At 41.5% G+C, this 23644-nt stretch overlaps 1 pseudogene; it reads right to left on the bottom strand.

The window, feature by feature from the left end:
• Window positions 1-3691: 3691 nt before the first annotated feature.
• Window positions 3692-22906, bottom strand: LOC148043678 (V-type proton ATPase subunit H pseudogene; annotated as a pseudogene).
• Between the last annotated feature and the right edge of the window lie 738 nt (window positions 22907-23644).

Here is a 23644-nt window from a genome sequence, read left to right as displayed (position 1 = left end):
CTGGAATGCAGAGTTGCTTCTTTGAGCCAAACCAACCACAGGGCTTCCATGTCGACCTATGGAAGGAAATCAATTGCACAACAGCTTTACTAGGTTGGAGTGGGGTTGGAACAGTAGGCCCTATGAACATCATAATATAACCAGCAGCAAACTAGAAGGGATTAGTTTTAGTCTTAAGCTCCTTCAAGGCTCCCTTCATTAACTATGTTATAACAATAGCAGTAGCAGTTAGACTTATATACCGCTTCATAGGGCTTTCAGCCCTCTCTAAGCGGTTTACAGAGTCAGTATATTGCCCCCAACAACAATCCGGGGCCTCATTTTACCCACCTCGGAAGGATGGAAGGCTGAGTCAACCCTGAGCCAGTGAGATTTGAACAGCTGAACTGCAGAACTGCAGTCAGCTGAAGTAGCCTGCAGTGCTGCATTTAACCACTGCACCACCTCGGCTCTATCCAAACAAGGATGAGAAAGAAATATCAGAAAGTGTCAACCTTCCAAATACTTTAGGTGGATCCCAGTCTCTTTCAAATAGTAAAATTGTCATAAGGAACTTAAAGTAATGTGAAGTTTCTCAGTGAGAATTAAATCCATGTGATTTACCTCCATGCCCTCAGGGACCGTGTCAAGGCGAGATACTTCCATCTTTTAGAGACCTAGTAATTTCTGCAGACAAAAACCTGGGAAAGGATGATTTTCATGCCAAGTTCTTCCTCCAAAATAAATAAATGTTCTTTCTTAGCGGTAACGAAAACTGGCCGAAAAAAATAATAAAAAATAATAAATCATAGCTCAGTGAATGCCTTGCATACAAAAGACTTAGATGTGATCCAGTATTGGAAATCGTAAGCTGTATGACAGTATTAGCTACCTTCTTATGGCTTATCTCCTCTGTCAGGTTTCCCCATGGCTAGTAGGGTACCAGGAAAAAAATGGCATCCAGGTTGGCATTCCTATTCTGCTTTCCTGCTTTTCTCGCTTAATAACAATAGCAATAGCAATAACAGTAGACTTATATACCGCTTCATAGGCCTTTCAGGCCTCTCTAAGAGGTTTTACAGAGTCAGCATATTGCCCCCAACAACAATCCAGGTCCTCATTTTACCCACCTCGGAAGGATGGAAGGCTGAGTCAACCCTGAGATTTGAACCACTGAACTGCTGATCTAGCAGTCAGCCTGCAGTGCTGCATTTAACCACTGCTACTAATTTTGCTTCCATTGGTTTATTTTCTTTTTCTAGGCTAGTCCCTGCCCTTTGATTGGCTGCTTTGCGGAAAAGAAGAATGCCTTCTCAACCATGTTAGTGGTTATCATTAAGTCTTAATATTTTCTGAAGCTACTACCCGTACCAATAGTCTTACAATAGTACAATCCAGTGCCGGATTTTCCTATAGGCTAACTAGGCTTCGGCCTAGGGCCTGAAGATCAAGAGGGGCCTACATTCAAATTGTTAGCAAAATTAAAATTACACTATTCTAAAAACAGTGAACACTAAAACACTGAACCGAAAATAAGGAGAAATTCTACGCATATGACTAAGAAACAAACATAAAAATGTATGGGTTAAGATCGTTCCAGCGCCACGGCAGTTGGGGAGTCCGCCCACGTTCCCGGCACCAGTGGTCGGGCGAGAGGTGCGGCCGCTCCCAGTAGCCGCCCCATCGACGCGGAGCCCACCAGCGGCCAGGCAGGTGAGGGCGAGGGGGCCGAGCCGGGCAGCTGAGCGCAGCAGGGGAGGCGGCTGGCCTCGCTGCCTTTGGCGCAGAGCAGAGCCGCCCTCCATCGGGAGGCCAGCTATATATATTGATAGATATTGATATATATCACAGTAATGATGTATTTTATTGTCTCTCATGTAATTTACAAACTTAAAAATGGTTGATGAAAGGGCCTCATAAGTGGAATAGCCTTGGGCCTCTTTTCATCTAAATCCGGCCCTGGTACAATCGTTTTAACAGTTGTCTAGCACAAGAATCCTTCCTGGTTCAAAATGTGGCAAAACCTGTTTTGAACTGTTATTTTTTTCTTTTTCTGAGCTATCTGCATTTGCAGTTTTTTTTTTTAAATAATCAGAAATATAGTTCAATCACATTCAGTCATTTGAAAAAGTTCCCTCGCCCTTTTTTTGAAGGAAAAAAAAACAAAAACAGGCTCAACAAAAACATTTTTTTTTAAAAAAAAAACCTTGCCTCTGAAAATTCAACAGTTAAGGTAACACTGAAGCAAAAGGAGAACAGCAAAAGGAATCTCAAAAAACCTTCTTAGCTCTACCTGGTTGCTCAGCAACACAAAATTTGGCTTAGACAACCATCTTAAATTACTTCTGCATTTATAGGAACTAAGACTATAAGGAGAAATTAATTCTCTCTCTACACTTGAACAAATTCATCCATGAAACAACAAGGATTATTTTTATACCTGAAACAGCATAGCATACACATTGAACAGTAATATGAAATGTTACGTGTGCTTACACATGCATTAGATATCCTTGCCAAACTTTGATAGAGATGGGGCATATTAATATAGTAAATATAGTCTCAATTTCTATCACTGATATTTGTAAACGATATTGTATTTCCTTCTAGTCCCTTACCCCAAAAAGCAGTATCAAAAGCATTTACACTTATACAGGTATTAAGTATTTAATAAATTTATAGGCCACCCAATCCCGAAGGACTCCGGGTGGCTTACAGAATTTTATTCTCTAAAAAAGAATAAAGAATTAAAAAATAGGGAAAAAAAACAGATTAAACGATCACATCATGCACTCAATCTGGGCGGGGGTGGACCTCATTCATGAGTTCAACAGCCCCAGGCCTGCCGGAATAGCCAGGTTTTGGTAGCCTTTCAGAAGGTCGTGAGAGTGGGAAGGATCTGGATCTCTGGGGATAGATCGTTCCATAGGGTCGGAGCGGCTACAGAGAAGGCCCTCCCCCGGGGAGCTGCCAGATGACATTGTCTGTTCAAAGGCACCTGGAGAAGGCCCACCCTGTGTGATCTTATCGGCCGCTGGAAGGTATGTGGCAGAAGATGGTCTCGCAGATATCCGGGTCCTAGGCCATGTAGGGCTTTAAAGGTGATAACCACACCTTGAAGCGCGTTCGGAGACCAATAGGAAGCCAGTGCAGTTCGCGGAGGATAGGTGTAACATGGGTGTATCTTGGTACACCCAATAGCCGCTCGTGCGGCTGCATTCTATACTGTCCCCTTGTGCTTTACAGCACTCTGGGTGCAGTCAGCATTAATTGCATATTGCTCCCCAAAATCTGGGTCCTCCTTTTAATGACCTTGGAAGAATGGAAGGCTGAGTTAACCTTGAGCCAGTCAGGATCGAACTGCTAGCAGTCAGCAGAATTAGTCTGCAATACCACACCATGACACCAGGGCTCCTAAGAACACATTCCTTGGTGTAGAAGTGCTTAAATTATATTAAATTAGATTTTCCCCTGTATTGTAGTGCAGTACTGCAGCCACTTCAGCTGACTGTTAGCAGCAGTTCAGCGGTTCAAATCTCACCGGCTCAGGGTTGACTCAGCCTTCCATCCTTCCGAGGTGGGTGAAATGAGGACCCAGACTGTGGGGGTGATATGCTGACTCTGTAAACCGCTTAGAGAGGGCTGAAAGCCCTATCAAGCGGTATATAAGTCTAACTGCTATTGCTATTGTCCTGTTTATCCTAAACATCCTCTACACAGCTTTCCGTTTTCCTAAAACGGGAAGAGAAACCAAGTACATAATAGGCACATTTCATCTTTTGGCAGACAAGGGTTCCTGGCACTGGGTCTCTTCTTTTGATCTTAGTAAATGGCTAGGTTCATAGCAGATAATCAAGTATTAAGCCATTTAGAGCTTTAAAAGTCAATATCAGCAAACTATACCTGGTAGACAGGGAGTGCAGATAAGCTATCTCAGTCAAAAGCCTAATTGTATCAATTACATTGTCCAGACACTTTTCAAAGAAAGTTTCATTTAAAGTATAACGCATCAGTCAAGATGGATTTTAACCGAGACAGTGATAACTGTGGCTTAAGTCTGATTGATTCAGAATGAAATGCAGTTGCTCTATTTCAGTGTTTCTCAACCTTGGCAACTTGAAGATGTCCGGACTTCAACTCCCAGAATTCCCCAGCCAGCATTCGCTGGCTGGGGAATTCTGGGAGTTGAAGTCCAGACATCTTCAAGTTGCCAAGGTTGAGAAACACTGCTCTATTTTGACAATTCACAGGTCTGCAAAAAAATTTTTTTTTCTCGAGAGCTGTTTGGGTTGTTCCACGTAATCTTTATGTTTTTTGGTGCGCTGAATCCAAAGATGGCCTCCATTTTGTCATAGGACATCACGTTTCCTGACAATTTAGGTAACTACGTTAAATGAGGCAATACTTCAAAATAAATGGAAATAGTCTTATAGAATTAAAGTTTTATTACAGTATTTTCATGAGAATCCTTTTTTGAAGTGAAATGAGCTCACCTACACACACTAAACTCAATTCTTCTTCCTTGTGAAGCTCCTCTTGGTGCATCTACGCTTGTGAGTAGCTTGTGGCATAGCCCAATAGGAAGAATTCAAACCATTGCAAAATAGTGCTTTCAAATTCAAATCTTGGAAAACAGCTGAAAAGAATACCCTGATCAATGGTACAGAAGATAACTCAGAACCCTCAGGGTTGTGTCCTACGCATCTAGGTTTTCTATTCAAACAACTGAATCTACATTAGTCATGAACCCTGGCTGAAATTGGTGAAGAAAATCAGTTTCATGTAGATACATCTAGAACTGAAAGGTAACACCTTATCAATTACCTCTTGGAGGAAAGGAATATTTGAGACTAACCTGAAAAATAATCTAGAGAGGAGGGTGGGTTTTTTCAACAATCTTATTACTTTACCATGCAATACTAGGGAAACAATCCTTAAGTATGTATGATAAAAGAAGGGATAGAAAAACCTGTCTTAAACATGAAGTCAGGCCAGTGGTGGGTTCCGTCCACATGGACGCGCGCAGCGTGCACATGCATCTTAGCGCCTGAGTGAGTCTCCGTAATGCTCCAACAGCTCAGCGGAGCATCGCACAGGTGCTGTATGCGTTGTCCGCGTGCGCCGAAGCACTGAAGACTTAAAAGACCGGTAAGATGTTGGGCAGGCAGGCGGGCCTTCTGGAGCACCGTACCAGAACGGTATCTGGTGCTCCAGGCAGGCTCCAGTATGCCCGTCCTGGGAGTTACCACCTGCAACCGACCACTGAGCCAGGCCCAACTTAGCTATTTGAATCAATCAAGAAAGGCAAAGGTCAATACTTGAGAGACCGCCTGCTGCCAATTACCTCCCAAAGTCCCGTTGCTCACACAGGGTCGGCCTCCTCCGGGTTCCGTCCACCAGCCAATGCCACCTGGCTACCACCCGGGGGAGGGCCTTCTCTGTGGCAGCTCCGGCCCTTTGGAATGAACTCCCCGCGGAGATTCGGACCCTCACCTCTCTCCAGGCCTTCCGGAAAGCCGTCAAAACCTGGCTGTGCCGGCAGGCCTGGGGTTGATGAGTTCCCCTCCCCTCTCGACCTGTGTGGCTGTATGATTCTTGTTTATTTTAATCACGTGTATTGTGTTCTATGTTCCCCTTTCCCCCTTTGAGTTGTTCCCCGCCCTGAGTCCCTCCCGGAGAAGGGCGGCATACAAATAAACTAAATCTGAATCTGAATCTGAATATTAGAAGTAGAGCATCTTTATCTACATCTTCAAAATGTCACACCAAGAAGAATCTTGCTATTGTTAAGGAACAATTGTGCCCTGTTGAAACCCAAGTGGGACCAAGTTTAGCTGACCATTTATCCTCTAATAAAAGCTTACAATGTGTTCATATGATCACCCAGCCATAATTGTCATCAGTGCTATTATTTTGACCCAAAAATAAGCAGACGAGTCTTCAAGACACTAATGGGGAGATCATTCATCTCTCTTCTTTCTCACCCTTGTTTTGTTACTTTATTGCCATTTTAAATTCGACTTTGTTCCTAAAACGAAGGATGTATTAAAATATATTTCTAAAATACATTTCTAGTCAACAAGGAGGAAAATTGCAAACATTTATAGGTCAGCTGTATACTTTTTTCCTTGCTCTATTAAAAAGATGCCAGGTACCTTCTATTTTAAAAGTGTCTTCTACATCAAAGTGTGAAAAACAATATAATGGATTGTTTTATTACAGACATTACAGCTTTGAAGTTTTGCTTTTCTTTGAAATAGATTTGCCAGGTGCCATCAGAAATCAAATCTGTACTTTAAAAGATATAGCTTTCCCCCATGCTTTCTTCTAAACAGTAAGAAAACCCATCTTGGTTGTGAAGATGGGAGTGAAGAAGTGCATATAATGGTGATGGAAGAAGGAATCTCCCATAAAACAAGGAGGTCCATTTTTTCCTGTCTTCTGCAGGATATTTAAAAGTATATTAGTCACCTGTCAACTTCAAGTTTTGCAGCACTAACCTGAACTTGCCAAGTTGGGACATTACCTGTTGCTTCTGCATAAGAATAGTAGGGCAGATGTAGATTGAAGAAGGGATAGAACACCAATTTTACACATAAGACTATCTCATATCACAATTCATATTTGCTCTTCCAACTTTTGGTTCAAGTAGTCATCAACATCATTTATAGGGTCATAAAATCAAAACTATTTTATTTTTAAACAGAGGACATTGTGCAGAGCATAACCTCTCCCTCTGATTTTATTTATATTGGTGTTCAGTTGTGAATTTTGGCATTTTTGCGAAACGTTTTCCAGAATTTCAAATGGGAACATAAAAATCTTGACATTTAGCAATGTTTCCCTTAATAGAGTTTAATAAATGTTTGGGTCTTGGGAACAGCTGGGAAGGGGTCATGCATTCTATGGTCCCCTAAGCATTTCATGACTGATCACATCCACACACGAACATGTGCACAAACACACATAGAGATTTTACATAATATCTCTGAAAAGGTTTGCGACAATAAAGGAAGAATTTTGAGTCAACTGTTATATAGCTGAAGTTATAATCCCTGATTATATATCAAATAACTCTGCAAGCACCTCCAGAGCTATCAGACTTAGCCCCATCATAATAATGTGCATCATTAAAGACACTGCAGTGGAAATGGAGCACCACCATTAGTGGAAAGCTTAAGGAATTTCATTTGCCTTGCCATTCAATGACATGAGCACTGTTGCTGAATTAATTAATATAACAATGAACCAGAGTTATCATTTCTAGAACCTCAGTTGGAATCAGGAGGCCAGCGTCTCTGAAAGAAGGCCACAAAGAAGCAGAGCAAATATAATTTGAATAGGTATCTCTTTATCAAAAATAAAAAATAAAAAACTGTTAATTAATGTGCACTTTCAGTGTATTGGTAAATTGGAAGTAACCCATCCTTGAGAATAACAATACGAGCCATTTGCCTAATGATACTGCTCATCCTGTTATTGTGTCCTCCCGCAAATTGTAATTAATTTTGGATGTATAATAAGACCAAGAGAATTCTTTTTTCTAAATCATGGTAACATATAGAGTCCCAACTAGCATTCAATTAATTAAAAGGCAACTTTAATGAACTGCTTTTCCTTATAGCAGTTTATATTACGCAGATTATATTCGTTTAACTTCTTAACAGATGGCATTTAAATGCTAACTCTGCAGTGCAGAGAATGCCTAAGCATCAAGAGATGTGAAATTAATTGATCAATTTATTTGTTTGCTAACAGCACATTTCCTATGCAAAATGCACAGTATTTGTCTTTGCATATGTGTGTGTGTGTGTGTGTGTGTGTGTGTGTTGCATTTGTGCTGATAAATAAATAAATAAATAAAGGGAGACTAGTATAGATCTATTTCAAGCTATTTAGCTCTCATCAGCTAGCCATACCCTTACTGGGATTTGAACCTGTGCTGTATTACATATTAAGCAGTTGTGTTAACCACTAAGCCACAAGGTTCTCCTCCTTATCAGCTGAACCAGGGAAGTAGGTATATGTATTTAGTGTCACAACCCCTGGTATGCCCAAATATGGGAGGAAGCAGACTGCTTCCTTTCTCTATCTATCGGCTCGTCACAAGAGACCATCACAAGAAACCATATAATGGCTTTCTGTCGTGATATATATAAAGGTTTTCTCTCTTAGGTTTTTCTAGTGAAATAAAGTTATCCAAAAAAAGTTTGATACATAACAGATATTAAGACCTGGTTTATTCATGATATTCAGTGAATCAAAGAATAAATCAAGTAAGCTTGATGGAGCCTTTCTGAGTGGGTTTGTGTTGTAAATCATTCAAAGCTTTAGAGACTGATTTTGAAATAATTAACATTTTTAGTATCAACTTGAGAAAGCCATTCTCCTTGACATTTCTGCAAATCCTTCTCTAAGTTTAAATTGATCAATAGTTTTCTCATAAGGAGATTATTACAATTGGATATGCCATAATTTAAAATATTTGTAATTATTTAAGACTTGACTTTTTTTTTTCATGGCAGATAAATAATAAACAGAATCTTTATCTTTACTGTAATCGATAATTCACAAGTTAAGAGCTAAGTATGTGCCCCATATTAGGTTGTGGTAGAAGGAACACCAAAACCTATCATATTACTTTTACTTACATGATTATTAAAAAGTCAGAAGAAATCAGAAGTGATTGTATTAATACATTTGCAAGGGTTATTTATAGTTATAGGAATGTTAGAGGAGTACAAAAAAATCAGATATGATTTTATCAGGTGATTGATATGCTTTTAGCAGTAACATCGTATAAATCCTCAGATGTGAATATCCTGGATTAAGGCAGTTATATTAACCTGCTTTTAACAGTTTATTTCTTTTTTTTTATTTTTATCAATAATATCATTTGAGTGGTCTTCTGTCTGAACTTTATTCCTCTTAATTTTCACATGTTGGTTGAAGTTTCTAACATTTTTCTGTTTTGCCAATTTTTCAAAAAAAAAATTGGCGTAGATTTGAAAGCTGGTGTTGAATGAAGAAGTGGTACTGAATTGAATATCAAGTCCAACATGTTTGAACAATGTGCCAACAACAAAAGAAAAGAAAAGAGCAGAGGTAACTTGTAGTTAATCTACACACAACTTCCGGAGACATAGTAGCATAAACAGAGCCTGCCTTATTACTGCTGATAAAGTCCAGTTGGGGATTGTGAAACATTAATCAAATAACCACTGAAAATGATTTATTAATCTTATATCTTTTGAGTCTTACAAGCTTTGAGTAGAAAATATTAATTAGGTGCTGCTGAGATCTTACCATGAATTCAACTTGCTGGATTTCATTAAAATCACACACAGAAATGTTTGATGGCTGGAAAAGAATTGGAAATGACCTTTTGCTCATTAAAACATTTTGAAGTGGTGAGAAGTTGTTCCATTCATCCATGCCTAGCCCTGAATTCTCAGATACCTGGCATGACAGCAAATGAATAGCCACAAATAAGAGAATAGTTCAAGAGTCTCTTATGATTGTCCACATGGCCTTTTCAAAGTGTAGCAAGTATTGTATCCATAAAAGGAGTCTTATAATTATGGCACAATCTGAAAGGATGTTCTTGTACCTATTATACGCCCCTAGGGGAGTGCGAAGCAGTTCTCCCTGAGCCGAGGTGGCGCAGTGGTTAGGGTGCAGTACTGCAGGCCACTTCAGCTGACTGTTATCTGCAGTTCAGCGGTTCTAATCTCACCGGCTCAAGGTTGACTCAGCCTTCCATCCTTCCGAGGTGGGTGAAATGAGGACCCAGACTGTGGGGGGCGATATGCTGACTCTGTAAACCGCTTAGAGAGGGCTGAAAGCTCTATGAAGCGGTATATAAGTCTAACTGCTATTGCTATAGCTCAAGTGATTTCAGCATGGTTTACAATGATTTTAACAGTAACAGAAAAAGGACAGGGCACAAGGCATCAACACGATAAACAATTTTCCTTGCTACATCAGAAATGTAGTCCCACCACAAGCTGCTCCTACAACTCAGAAAGTTCCTGGGAAAGTTATGCAGTTTTCTGATGTCTGAATTGTTTCACAGGAACATGATATCAGCATAGAGTATACATATTTTATTTCATTTAAAAATCTGGTCTATTTTCCTTCTATGGAGAAAATACTGAAGTTCCTTTTGGTTACTATCAATGGACCTGTCACTCCAGAGTTATCTGGGACATCCATATGATGTTGTTTAATAATATTGCTATGGGATCAGTGGTGGGTTTCAAAAAATTTTGGAACCTCTTCTGTAGGTGTGGCCTGCTTTCCGGGTCCACTGGTGGAACCTCTTCTAACCGGTTCGGTAGATTTGACGAACCGGTTCTACCGAATAGGTGCGAACTGGTAGGAACCCACCTCTGTATGGGATGTAAGCTGTTCCAAGTAAAGCTGCCTTTGAAGTTGACTGATGGTCATGAAGGAAGGCAAATATACACGTCCAATGATAATGTTGCAGGATCCAATCTGTATCAGTCACAGGGACTCATGCTAGATCCCATCCTCAATCTACATCTAAAAACCTACACACAACAGGCACCATATAAATACCTGTTCTGAGCCCCCTTCCTCCGTCCAGGAACGAAAGCCAAGACAAACGTAAATGAGAATGTTTTTTAATCAGTCCAGACTCTCATTGGCTGAAAGCCAAATAAACAAAGAGATAAGCACTCTGGCAGCAAGTCCTACAAACCTTGGCAGCAATGCAAACAAACTCTGGCAGCAATCCAGCCTGCCAAGTTTGTTTCCCGTTAGTCCCTAACGTTGTCTTCTGTAAGAAGGGCGTGGCACAAGCAGTCTCTTTTATAATCGGGAGAGGATCTTAATGAGCATCAGCTGAGTGTTATTACGTAGTTGTTCTTGACGCTGAGTAGCCCTTCGACGGCGTGCATCCCAGAAAAACTCACAGGTGGTTTCTGGATCATTCTCTCTTGTCTCCTCCCCACTGATCCAAGGCTCAGGCACCACCTGGTGACCAACCAGTCTCTCTGCGCCCTGCTCAGAGTCGGAACCCTGTCCAGGGCCCTCCACATCCTCCAGGGCTGACTCATAGGGTCCCTCGCTGTTGGAGTCTGGTGGCAGCTCCAACGGCTCCTGCCAGGCCACAACAAATACCACACAGAGAACAGCCCAGAGGACACAGAAAAGTTCCCTGAGGATGGATTCCAGCATGAGTCTGAAATCTCAGAAGACAAAACTTCTGACTTCTCCTGGGGATCAACTCTGCACATTGACTGATGGTGATTTTGTCAATGCTGGTGGTATTGAAGTGATGCTCAAGGGTTTGGAATTTCACCCAAGACACGTATTACTATTGGTATTAATTTTGCTTTCTTTTGCCACAGTCATTCTACTTCTATTTGCAGATCTTTATATTTTGTGATTTTTCTCCAGTTTATACTCTACTCTTCTCCTGATTCCAAGTATTTCAATGTCCACTATTCAGACTTTTTTGTCTTTCTTATAATAATAATTTTCAAGTCTTTCGTGTCATTTGGCAAATGAAGAAAAGTCTAGCTTTTCTTTAAGGAATTCAAGGAAGCATATTAGCCCTCACTGTTTAATGAGAGAAAGTAACTGGCCTCCGTTACCCACTGAATACAATAATTCAAGGGGATAACTTGGACTCCAGTTTCACTAGTCTCACTGTGATTCCTTAGCTGGCTTTCAGTAACTGGGAATGATAATCTTTTATGTTGTCTTCAATGGTCTTATGCAGATGTGGGTTCCTACCAGTTCGCACCTATTCGGTAGAACTGGTTTGTCAAATCTACCGAACCGCTTAGAAGAGGTTCCACCAGTGGACCCGGAAAACAGGCCACACCTACAGAAGAGGTTCCAAAAATTTTTGAAACCCACCACTGGTCCTTGGATATGATTATTCTACACTATCATGCTCATGTTTATAAAACTCAGTGCCTCTGTGAAAGGTAAGGATGGCTACTGCGTTTGTGGTGCAATCAGAACATTGTGTGTGTTGAAGTTGTTTTAACGCAAACCAAAGATGCCTTTTAAAAAACAAGTTTACATCCTATTCTTATGCATGCCAGTGCTGTGTGTGAGGTAATTTAAGGTGGTTCTGACAAGTGTCATCGGCATCTTCATATCCGGTCACATGGGTGGCAAGCCACTCCCATCCAGTCACATGAGCAGCAAGCCACTCCCACAAAGGAGGCCACACCCACAGAGTAGGTTCGAACAATTTTTGAAACCCACCGCTGGTCTTATGCAATGAAAAATTACACCTCTAATAGTTGTCTGTATTACAGACAGGTGGTTAATTTCATCAGGTAATCAAAAATGGGTAAACAAAAACTCTCTGAGTACAGACTTGTTCCAAAAGCAACACTGTGCTGTATTCTTGCCATTTTAATCTGATAATTAAAACTCTCACACTGCCTCTCACGTAAAAGAAATTCATGAAAAAAATGTTCTGATGTAAGTGGTGGGATATATAAAATGTTAATTATAGTACACATGCATATTTTTTTCCTCCTTGAAAGCAGATGGTCCTGTTAAGGTGTGAAAGAGATTCATTTTTGATATAGATAGATGTCAGGAAGAGAGTAATAAGCCTCTTGTTATTCTTACAGTCATCTAATACATTTGTTATTTACAAATATATCTAGACAACCAGTCACAGTATCCAGCTTTTTTCCAGCTAGCGAAGACAATGTAGTTCACAGCAAAGCAAGCTGGTTGGTGAGCTTTTTGCTTTTCCATATTTCAAAAAGGAAATAACAGTAATCATACTTGGCCTTTTAAAACAATTGCAGGCAGTCCTCAAGTCACAATAGTTTGCCTAGTGACTATTCAAAGTTACAATGGCACAGAAATAAATGACGTGTGACCATTTGTCACACTTATGACTGTTGCAACACCCCCCATTGTCACATCGTCAAAATTCAGATACTTAGCAACTGACTCACATTTATGATGGTTACAGTGTCCCCGAATCTTGTGATCACCTTTTGCAACTTTCTGACAAGCAAAGGCAGTAGGGAGCCAGATTCACTTAACTGTGCTACTAACTTAACTTATTGCAGTGATTCACTTAGCAACAGTGTTATTAATTTAACAACTGCAGATTCACTTAGCAACCGTGACAGGAAAAGATGTAAAATGGGGCCAAACTCACTTAACAACTGTCTCACTTAGCAACAGACATTTTGGGGTCAACTAGAGCCGAGGTGGCGCAGTGGGTAGAGTGCAGTACTGCAGGCCACTTCAGCTGAGTGCTAGATCAGCAGTTCAGCGGTTCAAATCTCACCGGCTCAGGGTTGACTCAGCCTTCCATCCTTCCGAGGTGGTTGAAATGAGGACCCAGACTGTGGGGGCGATATGCTGACTCTGTAAACCGCTTAGAGAGGGATGAAAGCCCTATGAAGCGGTACATAAGTCTAACTGCTATTGCTATTGCTAACTATGGTGATAATTTGAGGGCTACCTATAATTTGTAGGCTTCAGTTCTGTTAGTAGCTGTTTCCTTCGTCTCTAATTGACAATAAGAATTTGTTATCTTTCCACCTTACTTTCAACAAAAGCTCTCCTGCCAGCTAGAAAAACAGAAACTTAAGTTTCAGTTTCAAAAATCAAACTAGAAAAGGAGGGGAAAAAGTTGTACTGAAGTTCGCTGAGCTTTAGGGACGTTTGCAACATTGGAAAAGAAGATAATCCCATCACCCCAGAATCAAAACTTCCTTTTCATGAAGTAAATCCGGACTTGAGATGAGAAGAAAACATCCTTCTCTTCTGTATCTTGTCAACTTTAAGAGTTTTTAACCAATCAGATACGTTGAGTGGGCGATTTGATTTAACAAAGCTTCGGTCAAATCATCCCCTTGAAGCAAATTTGTGAATTGAAGCAGAGACTGTTTTCAAAGCAGCGGATCAAATCGGTTGACCTCTAAAACCATCAGCAATTATTTGTGTTGGGGAAGGAGGCCACCAAGTGGCATCTCTTTCACTTCGTGACATTGTGAAATAGATATCGCAACATGGATAGCAATAGCAGTAGACTTATATACCGCTTCATAGGCCTTTCAGGCCTCTCTAAGCGGTTTACAGAGAGTCAGCATATTGCCCCCAACAACAATCCGGGTCCTCATTTTACCCACCTCGGAAGGATGGAAGGCTGAGTCAACCCTGAGCCGGTGAGATTTGAACCGCTGACCTGCTGATCTAGCAGTAGCCTGCAGTGCTGCATTTAACCACTGCGCCACCTTGGCTCTTGTCTGTTGTCAGACATCAGGGCCAAAGTAGATAAGGCAAGATTGGTGTATTGTCTTTTTTTTTAAAATCATTATGACTTACTGAGGAGGCCACTGCTCCCAAATGCTTGGGACCAGGGCCGGATTTAGATGAAAAGAGGCCCTAGGCTATTCCACTTACGAGGCCCTTTCACCTCCCATTTTTAAGTTTGTAAATTACATGAGAGACACTAAAATACATCATTACTGTGATATATATCAATATATATCAATATATATAGCTGGCCCCCCGACGGAGGGCGGCTCTGCTCTGTGGCAAAGGCAGCGAGGCCAGCCGCCTCCCCTGCTGTGCTCAGCTGCCCGGCTCGGCCCCCTCGCCCTCACCTGCCTGGCCGCCGGTGGGCTCCGCATCAACGGGGTGGCTACTGGGAGCAGCCGCGCCTCTCGCCCAACCGCCGGTGCCGGGAACGTGGGCGGGCTCCCCAACTGCCGCGGCGCTGGAACGATCTTAACCCATACATTTTTATGTTTGTTTATTAGTCATATGCGTAGAATTTCTCCTAATTTTCGGTTCAGTGTTTTAGTGTTCACTGTTTTTAGAATAGTGTAATTTTAATTTTGCTAACAATTTGAATGTAGGCCCCTCTTGATCTTGAGGCCCTAGGCTGAAGCCTAGTTAGCCTGTAGGAAAATCCGGCCCTGCGTGGGACATACAATGGCTATTCTGCTGCTGATGGAATTCTAGCTAGTATTATGCAATGTTACAACTTTAATCCCATATATAGAAAATACTGAGGAGGTGTTAAATGACATGGAAGGCTCTCTGACACTGACATGAAAAGCTGGCCAATGAGACTTATCACCTTCTTAAACCTCCTGTCCACCAGAGCTCTTTTGGGATAGCAAGGCTAACATTGCTTTCTCAGCTTTCCCTTTCCTTACTGAGGTCAGACACAATGTTTATGTTTACTCTGTCTTGTGCTAACAGCCTGTTACACTTCTCCGCTGCTCATGTCAACACAACTGGGAGTTCAATTCCCCACTTGACACTTTTTCCAGGGAAAAGCAGACTAGTCCAGGACCTGAGGCCCAGCAAGTTTGCTTTAATTTAGGAGTCGAGGTGGCGCAGTGGTTAGGGAGCAGTACTGCAGGCCACTTCAGCTGACTGCTATCTGCAGTTCAGCGGTTCAAATCTCACCGGCTCAAGGTTGACTCAGCCTTCCATCCTTCCGAGGTGGATAAATTGAGGACCCAGACTGTGGGGGCGATATGCTGACTCTGTAAACCGCTTAGAGAGGGCTGAAAGCCCTATGAAGCGGTATATGTCTAACTGCTATTGCTATTTCTATTTACTCTTTCTGGGGTAAAAACCATGGCATAATTTTTTGTCAACCCTCAGTGAGTGAGGATAAACAAGGCAGGATGAGGAGAAAGATGTTGATGGACCTAATGGTGTATTTTCTTTTAAGTAGCCACAATACAGTGGCTGTTATCTGTTCAAATGTCCAAAGATTAGATCTGGATCTTATGAAACACATTGTTTGAAAAGAAAAAAGATTACTGTTTTGAAATGAAACCCATAAATCAGCTAATAATTGGTTTACACCTAGGAATGGGCAGCCAAAGCTAATTTATTTACTTATTTAATGTATTTATTTATAATTTGTCAAATAAAAATGAAAACACAAATGATATGAAAATAAAGTGACAGGGATGATAGGCACGTTGGTGCTCTTATGCACGCAGACCTTTACAGACCTCTTAAATAGGAAGTGAGTTCCACAGAAGTCAATTTGTGACTAAAACGGTGAAAATTTATAGCTGAGACAACTGAATCATGCAGTACATTCCAGACTTTAACAACTCTATTTTAAAAATTGTATTTTTACAGTCAAGTTTAGAACAGTTTACATTGCTTTAAAATGTTGCTTGTGCACATATTATTGCCATTAAGAAAAGTCATTTACAGATGTGTACAATTTTGTCCTGACCCGACAAAAGCGCGAACGTCAAAATCGCGCTGACAAAACCGCGGCGCTAAAACCGCGATGTCAAAAGCGCGCCGACAACAGCGCGCCGACAACAGTGCGCCGACAGAAGCGCGATTTAAGTTAAGGTAAGGTTTAGGGTTAGGTTTAGGGTTAGGTTTAGGGTTAGGTTTAGGGTTAGGTTTAGGGTTAGGTTTAGGGTTAGGTTTAGGGTTAGGTTTAGGGTTAGGTTTAGGGTTAGGTTTAGGGTTAGGTTTAGGGTTATTTTTAGGGTTAGGTTACAGCGCGCTTCTGTCGGCGCGCTGTTGTCGGCGCGCTTCAGTGGTCATTCGTCAGCGCGGTTTTGTCGGCGCGGTTTTGTCACCACGGTTTAGTCAGACGCGCTTCTGTCGTTCGCGTATTTGTGGTGGAACCCAATTTTGTATGCAATACCTAAGTCTGACCTCAAGCAATACAGTTCTGGGTTATCCAAATGATGAATATGGAGCCTAGTAGTGTAGGGAATTTGATTATGTACAGAAACTTTTCTCATAAAATACTTCTGAACCCGCTTGATTGTGCTAACATCAGATATATGGCAGGGATTCCAAACAGTTGAACAGTATTCCAAGATTGATCAAGTATAAGTTTTATAAGCTCTAGTTAACAATGCAATGTTTCCAGAAAAGAAGCTTCGTAGAATTAAGTTAACAACTCTTAATGCCTTTTTAGCAATGTTGTTACAATGACGTTTGGAACATAGATTGTCAGAGATAAGTACACCTAGGTCCCTAACAAATTGAAGGCCATCTGCTAGATCAGTGGTAGTCAATCTTTTTCTACCTACCGCCCACTAATGGATCTTTCTTGATGGAAAAATTTCCTTACCGCCCACCAGTTTTTGCGCAAGTGCGGAATATTTTTTAGAAAGGAGGGTGTTTTTTTTTTTTAAAAAAAAGAAATGTACGTACCTTTATCTTTTTATTTCTACTTTATGCGTGTTTACAATGTTTTTAACTTTATAAAGTTTAATTAGAAAACAATAAAGTAAATTGAAATTAGCTTTGCTAGTGATTAATGAGATCTTTGAGGCTGATGCTGCGAGACTAAATATTTGATATCTGGTTCGATTTTCGTAAGGAACAAACGAAGGTCTCCTCTTTCGCTGATATTCAGACGGTTTCTCTGTTTGCTCATAATATGATTAACAGCACTAAAGCCTGATTCTACAAGATATGTGGTAGCTTCTGCCTGTCCCTGCTATCAGTTTCCACTCCTCCCCTTCCTCTTCCTCTAGAAGCCGAGGTGGCACAGTGGTTAAATGCAGCACTGCAAAGCTACTTCAGCTGACTGCAGTTCTGCAGTTCAGCTGTTCAAATCTCACCAGCTCAAGGTTGACTCAGCCTTCCATCCTTCTGAGGTGGGTAAAATGAGGACCCGGATTGTTGTTGGGGGCAATATGCTGACTCTGTAAACCGTTTAAGAGGGCTGAAAGCCCTATGAAGCGGTATATAAGTTTAACTGCTATTGCTATTCCCACGTGTTTGCTTGTTTGAGTGCACGTGCACTTTGGCTTATTGATGTGTGCTCTCGCACGTGCCCACTGGCTCAAAAGGAGGTTTTAACCTCCGAAGTCCCTACCGCCCACCTAGAATCCCGAAACGCCCACTAGTGGGTGGTAGGGACCAGATTGACGACCCATGTGCTAGATCAATACCACCTAACTTATACTAAACATTCTGATTACGTTTACCAATATGTAAGACAAAGCATTTATTAACCGAAATTTGAAGTTGCCAACTAGATGCCAAATAGATGCCCATGCAGACACATAATCAAGATCACTTCACAAAACAACAGAATTATCTATAGCAGCATTCGCTGGCTGGGGAATTCTGGGAGTTGAAGTCCAGACATCTTCAAGTAGCCAAGGTTGAGAAGCACTGATCTATAGTATTAAATAATGTTATGCCATCGGCAAAAAGGACACAATTGCTTTTAAATTGATCCCATAAATCGTTGATATAGAGCAGGAAAAATGTGGGTCCCAAAATGCTGCCTTATAGAACACCACTGTTAACTGATGCAGAATTAGACAGTGAATTCCCTATTTTAACTTTCTGCAATCTGTTGGACAAGAAGGCAGCAATCCACTTGTGCAAAAATCCAAAAACTCCAGAAGAACTTTGTTTCAACAGCAGTTTATTTAGGCCAACTCTACACATTTGTTTTATTCCCTCTGGAATTAAGGCTAATATTAGGTTAGGCCACAAAAGCTAGCTTTATTTCTAAGAATAATGGACCATAAACAGCCAGATCCTTCTCTTCTACTGCCTGCCTCTGTGCTCACCAGGCCGTTACCACTCAGTGAATGAATAAATGAAAGTATGTCCGTTTATATTCTTCCTGTCAACTTATGAAGCCTGCTCCTCCTGAGGACATTATTTCAGTTCTGATAGATTGGGGTTCACCGACAAATGCGCGCTCGACAAAAGCGTGCCTGACGAAACCGCGGCGAGAAAACCGTGAGTTCTAAATGGTGCCGATAAATGAGCGTGGAAGTGCGCCGACAACAGTGCGCCGACAGAAGCGCGCTCTAAACCTACTCTAACCCTAACCCTAACCCTAACCCTAACCCTAACCCTAACCCTAACCCTAACCCTAACCCTAAACCTAAACCTAAACCTAAACCTAAACCAGAGGTGGGTTCCTACCAGTTCGCACCTATTCAGTAGAACCGGTTCGTCAAATCTACCAAACCGGTTAGAAGAGGTTCCACCAGTGGACCCGGAAAGCAGGCCACACCTACAGAAGAGGTTCCAAAATTTTTTGAAACCCACCACTGGTCCTTGGATATGATTATTCTACACTATCATGCTCATATTTATAAAACTCAGTGCCTCTGCGAAAGGTAAGGATGACTACCGCGTTTGTGGTGCAATCAGAACATTGCGTGTGTTGAAGTTGTTTTAACGCAAACCAAAGATGCCTTTTACAAAACAAGTTTACATCATATTCTTATGCATGCCAGTGCTGTGTGTGAGGTAATTTAAGGTGGTTCTGACAAGTGTCGTTGGCATCTTCATATCCGTTCACATGGGCGGCAAGCCACTCCCATCCGGTCACATGGGTGGCAAGCCACTCCCACAAAGGAGGCCACACCCACAGACTGGTTCGAACAATTTTTGAAACCCACCACTGTATATTACCAAAGACTGCAGCCTATTAGAAAATCAAGCACCTCTCTGTTTCTTCAGTTCTTTTAGTGCAGTGTTTTTCAACCTTTTTTGTGCAAAGGCACACTTTTTTCATGAAAAAAATCACGAGGCACACCACCATTAGAAAATGTTAATTTTTTTTAACTCTGTGCCTATATTGACTATAAGCGGGTGTTTTTCCCACGGCACACCTTACACTATGTCACGGCACACTAGTGTGCCGCGGCACAGTGGTTGAAAAACACTGTTTTAGTGGATATCATCTCAGAAAGGAAACCTGCAAAATCACTAGTAGAAATTTACCAGCAAGCCACAAACTTTGAAGCTAACTTTACATTAGCCTGAGATTTGTAACTGGGCATCCTGTGGAGTTATATGCATAAGAAATGATGCTTGCCAAGCTTAAAAAGGCACGCCCGCTGTCAGACAAGAAAGAAAATATTAAAAAGTAAATGTTAATGTTGGGGAAAATAATAGATGCTTGCCTTTAAAATTCTGATTCTAGAAACTCTGGAAATGCACCTTTGCAGGAGCAATGCTTACTGCGTACCTTGTTGCCCACTATACACACATTACTGATTTTAGCACAGCAACCGAGAATTAAACTTGTCAACAAGACTTCAATGGACAAGCACACATGTCTAACAAAAGGATGTTACCTAAATTGGAATTGGAATTAGGACTGAGAATGGGTGGATTATCTCCAAACAACTTAATCATAAAGTGTTTGCTAATAGTATGTAATGATCATTGTTTAATTGATTCATGGCCTTGTTCTTTGTTGCCTTTCATTTCATTTCATTTTATTTATTAAATTTATAGGCCGCCCAATCCCGGAGGACTCCGGGCGGCTTACAATGAAAGAAGAAGAAGAAAAAAGAAAAGCAAAATAAATAAAAAATAATTTAAAATTCACAACACACATACATTCTAATCGGGGCTGGACCTTAATACTAAGGTCAACAGCCCCAGGCCTGCTGGAACAGCCAGGTTTTAACGGCTTTCTTGAAGGCCATGAGAGTGGGTAAGGTCCGGACCTCTGGGGGTAGCTGATTCCACAGGGTCGGAGCAGCCACAGAGAAGGCTCTCCTCCGAGGGCCTGCCAGCCGACACTGTCTGGCTGACAGTATCTGAAGGAGGCCCACCCAGTGGGAAGGGTAGATCTGAAATTTGAATCAAATCAGAGCTACCAATAAATACAATCATATCAGGCTTACGTATCTGCCTCTCACCTGTCCTGTTTATTCATTATTTCCCACCTCTATTATTATTTTTATAGGGAACTCAAGGGGGGGAAATATCTAATTCTTACTTGAAGGAGTGTTTAAGAGATAAAAGAAACTTCTTGGCATTTTTAGTCTCTTGGGCTTCCTTCTTTTTAAGTTGTAATTTAGGCTTTTCCATCCATGTATTTCTTAATATAGCTTGCTTTTAATTAAAATAGAAGAAAAGCTGTTAGAATTCACTGATAGGCACAGTTAGGGTTATATATAGATTATATTAAGAATGATGTTCTTTTAAATAAGACATTCTATTACTTAATTACAGCACTCCAAGTATTTTTAACACTCTGCCTATGATCAGGAGCATCTATTATAACAAAGGTTGTTAAATTAAAATCTCCAAAAAAAACCCCAGAACAATTTGAATCAGGTCTAATGAGGATCCATTAAGAATCAAGCACTACCAAAATTCTTGCATAATGTTTAATTTGGAGATTATGCAGGATTCTCCTTTCAGTAAGGCTGTTACCCGGGGTCTGTGCAAAATCTATTTCTTGCAGTTCTTCCTTCATCTTTTTTTCCTTTTAAAAAAAGTGATCATCAAAAGACAGTTGAGTGACTATACTAGAATTGTAAATATTTATATTATTATGTCTAGGGGCATCAGTGGTGGGATTCAGCCAGTTCGTACCTATCCAGGAGAACCGGTTGTTAACTTTCTAAGCAGTTCGGAGAACCGGTTGTTGGAAGAAATCTTATTTTGGTTTTTTTCCACTTTACAGGGCTAATCCTGTAAGGAAGGCAGGAAGGAAGCATTCTGGTGTTGTTTCTAGCCTAATCTTTATTCCCCTGCTTACAGAAACTGCCTCTCTGGTTAACCCTTATTACATCGTAACAGCTAAGGCGAAGCGCCCATCGACCTGAGTGACTTTGAGTTGGCCACGCCCACCCAGTCACATGACCACTAAGCCCCACCTACCCAGATGGTCATTAGAGCAGAGAACCGGTTGTTAAATTATTTGAACCCTACCACTAATGGGCATGTTTAGTCATCCAGGTCATGCTTTTTTGTTTCTTTGTTTTCTCTTGAAGACGTTTTGCTTCTCATCCAAGAAGCTTCTCCAGTTCTGATTGAAGAAGTTAGAACTGAAGAAGCTTCTTGGATGAGAATCGAAAGGAAAAACCAAGTCTACTTGCCATTGGAAAAAGCATCTTTGGAACATGTATGTTATTAATTTTTATTTTAAAACAAAACTCAGCCTTTCTATATCCGTGCTACCTATATATAAATCTTGAATCCAAAATTACTTAGCTGCCCCAACAATACTCTCTGGTCTCACATCTTTTTCTTTTCAACTTTTGTTATCTTTTTATCTCATGTGTGTATACATATATCCCAGGGGTGGGTTTCAACTGGTTCGCGGTGGTCCCCGCGAACCGGTTGGTCGGCAAACCCGGAAGTAAGTAACTTCCGGAAACGGCAAAGGGCCCACCCACCCGTCCACGCTCCTTACCGGTCTTTGAAGGCTTCTGCGCTTCCACGCAGGTGCATGGCACATACAGCGCCTGCGCGAGTCTCCGCGAGCAGCTGGAGCATCGCGCAGGTGCTAAGACGCATGCGTGAACGCGCGTGCACGAGGACGATGCCGGCCCCGTTCCAACCGAACCGGTTGGAACGGGATTAGCAACCCACCCCTGATATATCCAATGTTGTGTTTTCGAGTCAGTCTTGATTTCTGGTGACCACCTGCACTATATTCATCAAAAGAACTGAGATCCTGGACACTCTCTCCAAGTTTATCCAACAGAAATTTTATATCCTCACTTATATCTTCATTGCCATATTTCTGTTGCTCCAAATTTTCTAATTGCTTCAGTACTTTGCACTGGATCATTGCAAGAGCATATTCTTGGCGGGTTTCTCTCTCAGTGGACTTTTCTAGAAAATTTTGAAATCCTGCCAAAATGATCCTTGTTACTTTCTCTTTTACAGACTCTTGAAGGATGTCAGATAAAACAGGAACAATATTGTAACGCCGCAAGTGTTCACACATTTGGGGACTGAAGTCCAAGAGCCAGACAGAGAAAATCATCTGATACTGAAGCTGGAAACCACACTTATTACTCAATACTCCCATTATGCAGTTTACTCCATCTGATTCTACCCATGCAAAACGGTATTCATTGACTCTGAGCATCAATTGCAAACATCCAGCAACACATTGGACATATTGTGAACTATCAGTTTTCGTGGCACAATTTTGGAAGTTGCTTGCCATTGCCTTACTCATAGGGCGAATAGAGAGTGACTGGCCCAGAGTTGCCCAGGTGGCTTTGTGCTTGGTCTCCTGATTTCTAGCCTGATGCTTTCTGGAGTGCCTGATCATTACATGAAACTGACTCTTATCTCTTGAGCCACTCCAAAATACACCATCATGAGCAATAGGTGTGATAAACCTAAGAACCAAGTGAGCCCACCGAGTGCCAACTCAAACATAGATAAATGGAGAAAGCTACTTGTCTAAATTATTCTGAAATTGAAATTGAAATTTAATAAATTTGTATGCCGCCCAATCCCGTAGGACTCTGGGTGGCTTACAGAGACAAGATAAAAAATTAAAAATTAGGAATAAAAAGATACAATTTTTAAAAATAACACACCATCCATTCAGTCTAGATGGGGCTGGATATTGTTCAACAGCCCCAGGCCTGCCGGAACAGCCAGGTTTTAGTGGCTTTTCGGAAGGCCGAGAGAGTGGGAAGGGTCCGGATCTTTACGGGTAGGTCGTTCCATAGGGCCGGAGCAGCTACAGAGAAGGCCCTCTCCCGAGGGGCCACCAGCCGGCATTGTCCGGCTGATGGCACCCGGAGGAAGCCCAGCCTGTGACATCTGGTTGGTCGTTGGGAGGTATGTGGCAGGAGGCGGTCTCTCAGATAGCCAGGTCCTAAGCCATGTAGGGCTTTAAAAGTAATGACTAGCACCTTGAAGCGCGTTCGGAGACCAATAAGGAGCTAGT

The sequence above is a fragment of the Thamnophis sirtalis genome, unplaced genomic scaffold, assembly GCF_051295495.1.
Source record: "Thamnophis sirtalis isolate CommonGarterSnake01/CBP01778 unplaced genomic scaffold, rThaSir2_p1.2 scaffold_11, whole genome shotgun sequence".
Classification (NCBI taxonomy): domain Eukaryota; kingdom Metazoa; phylum Chordata; class Lepidosauria; order Squamata; family Natricidae; genus Thamnophis; species Thamnophis sirtalis.
This window is presented reverse-complemented; position numbering and strand designations above follow the sequence as displayed.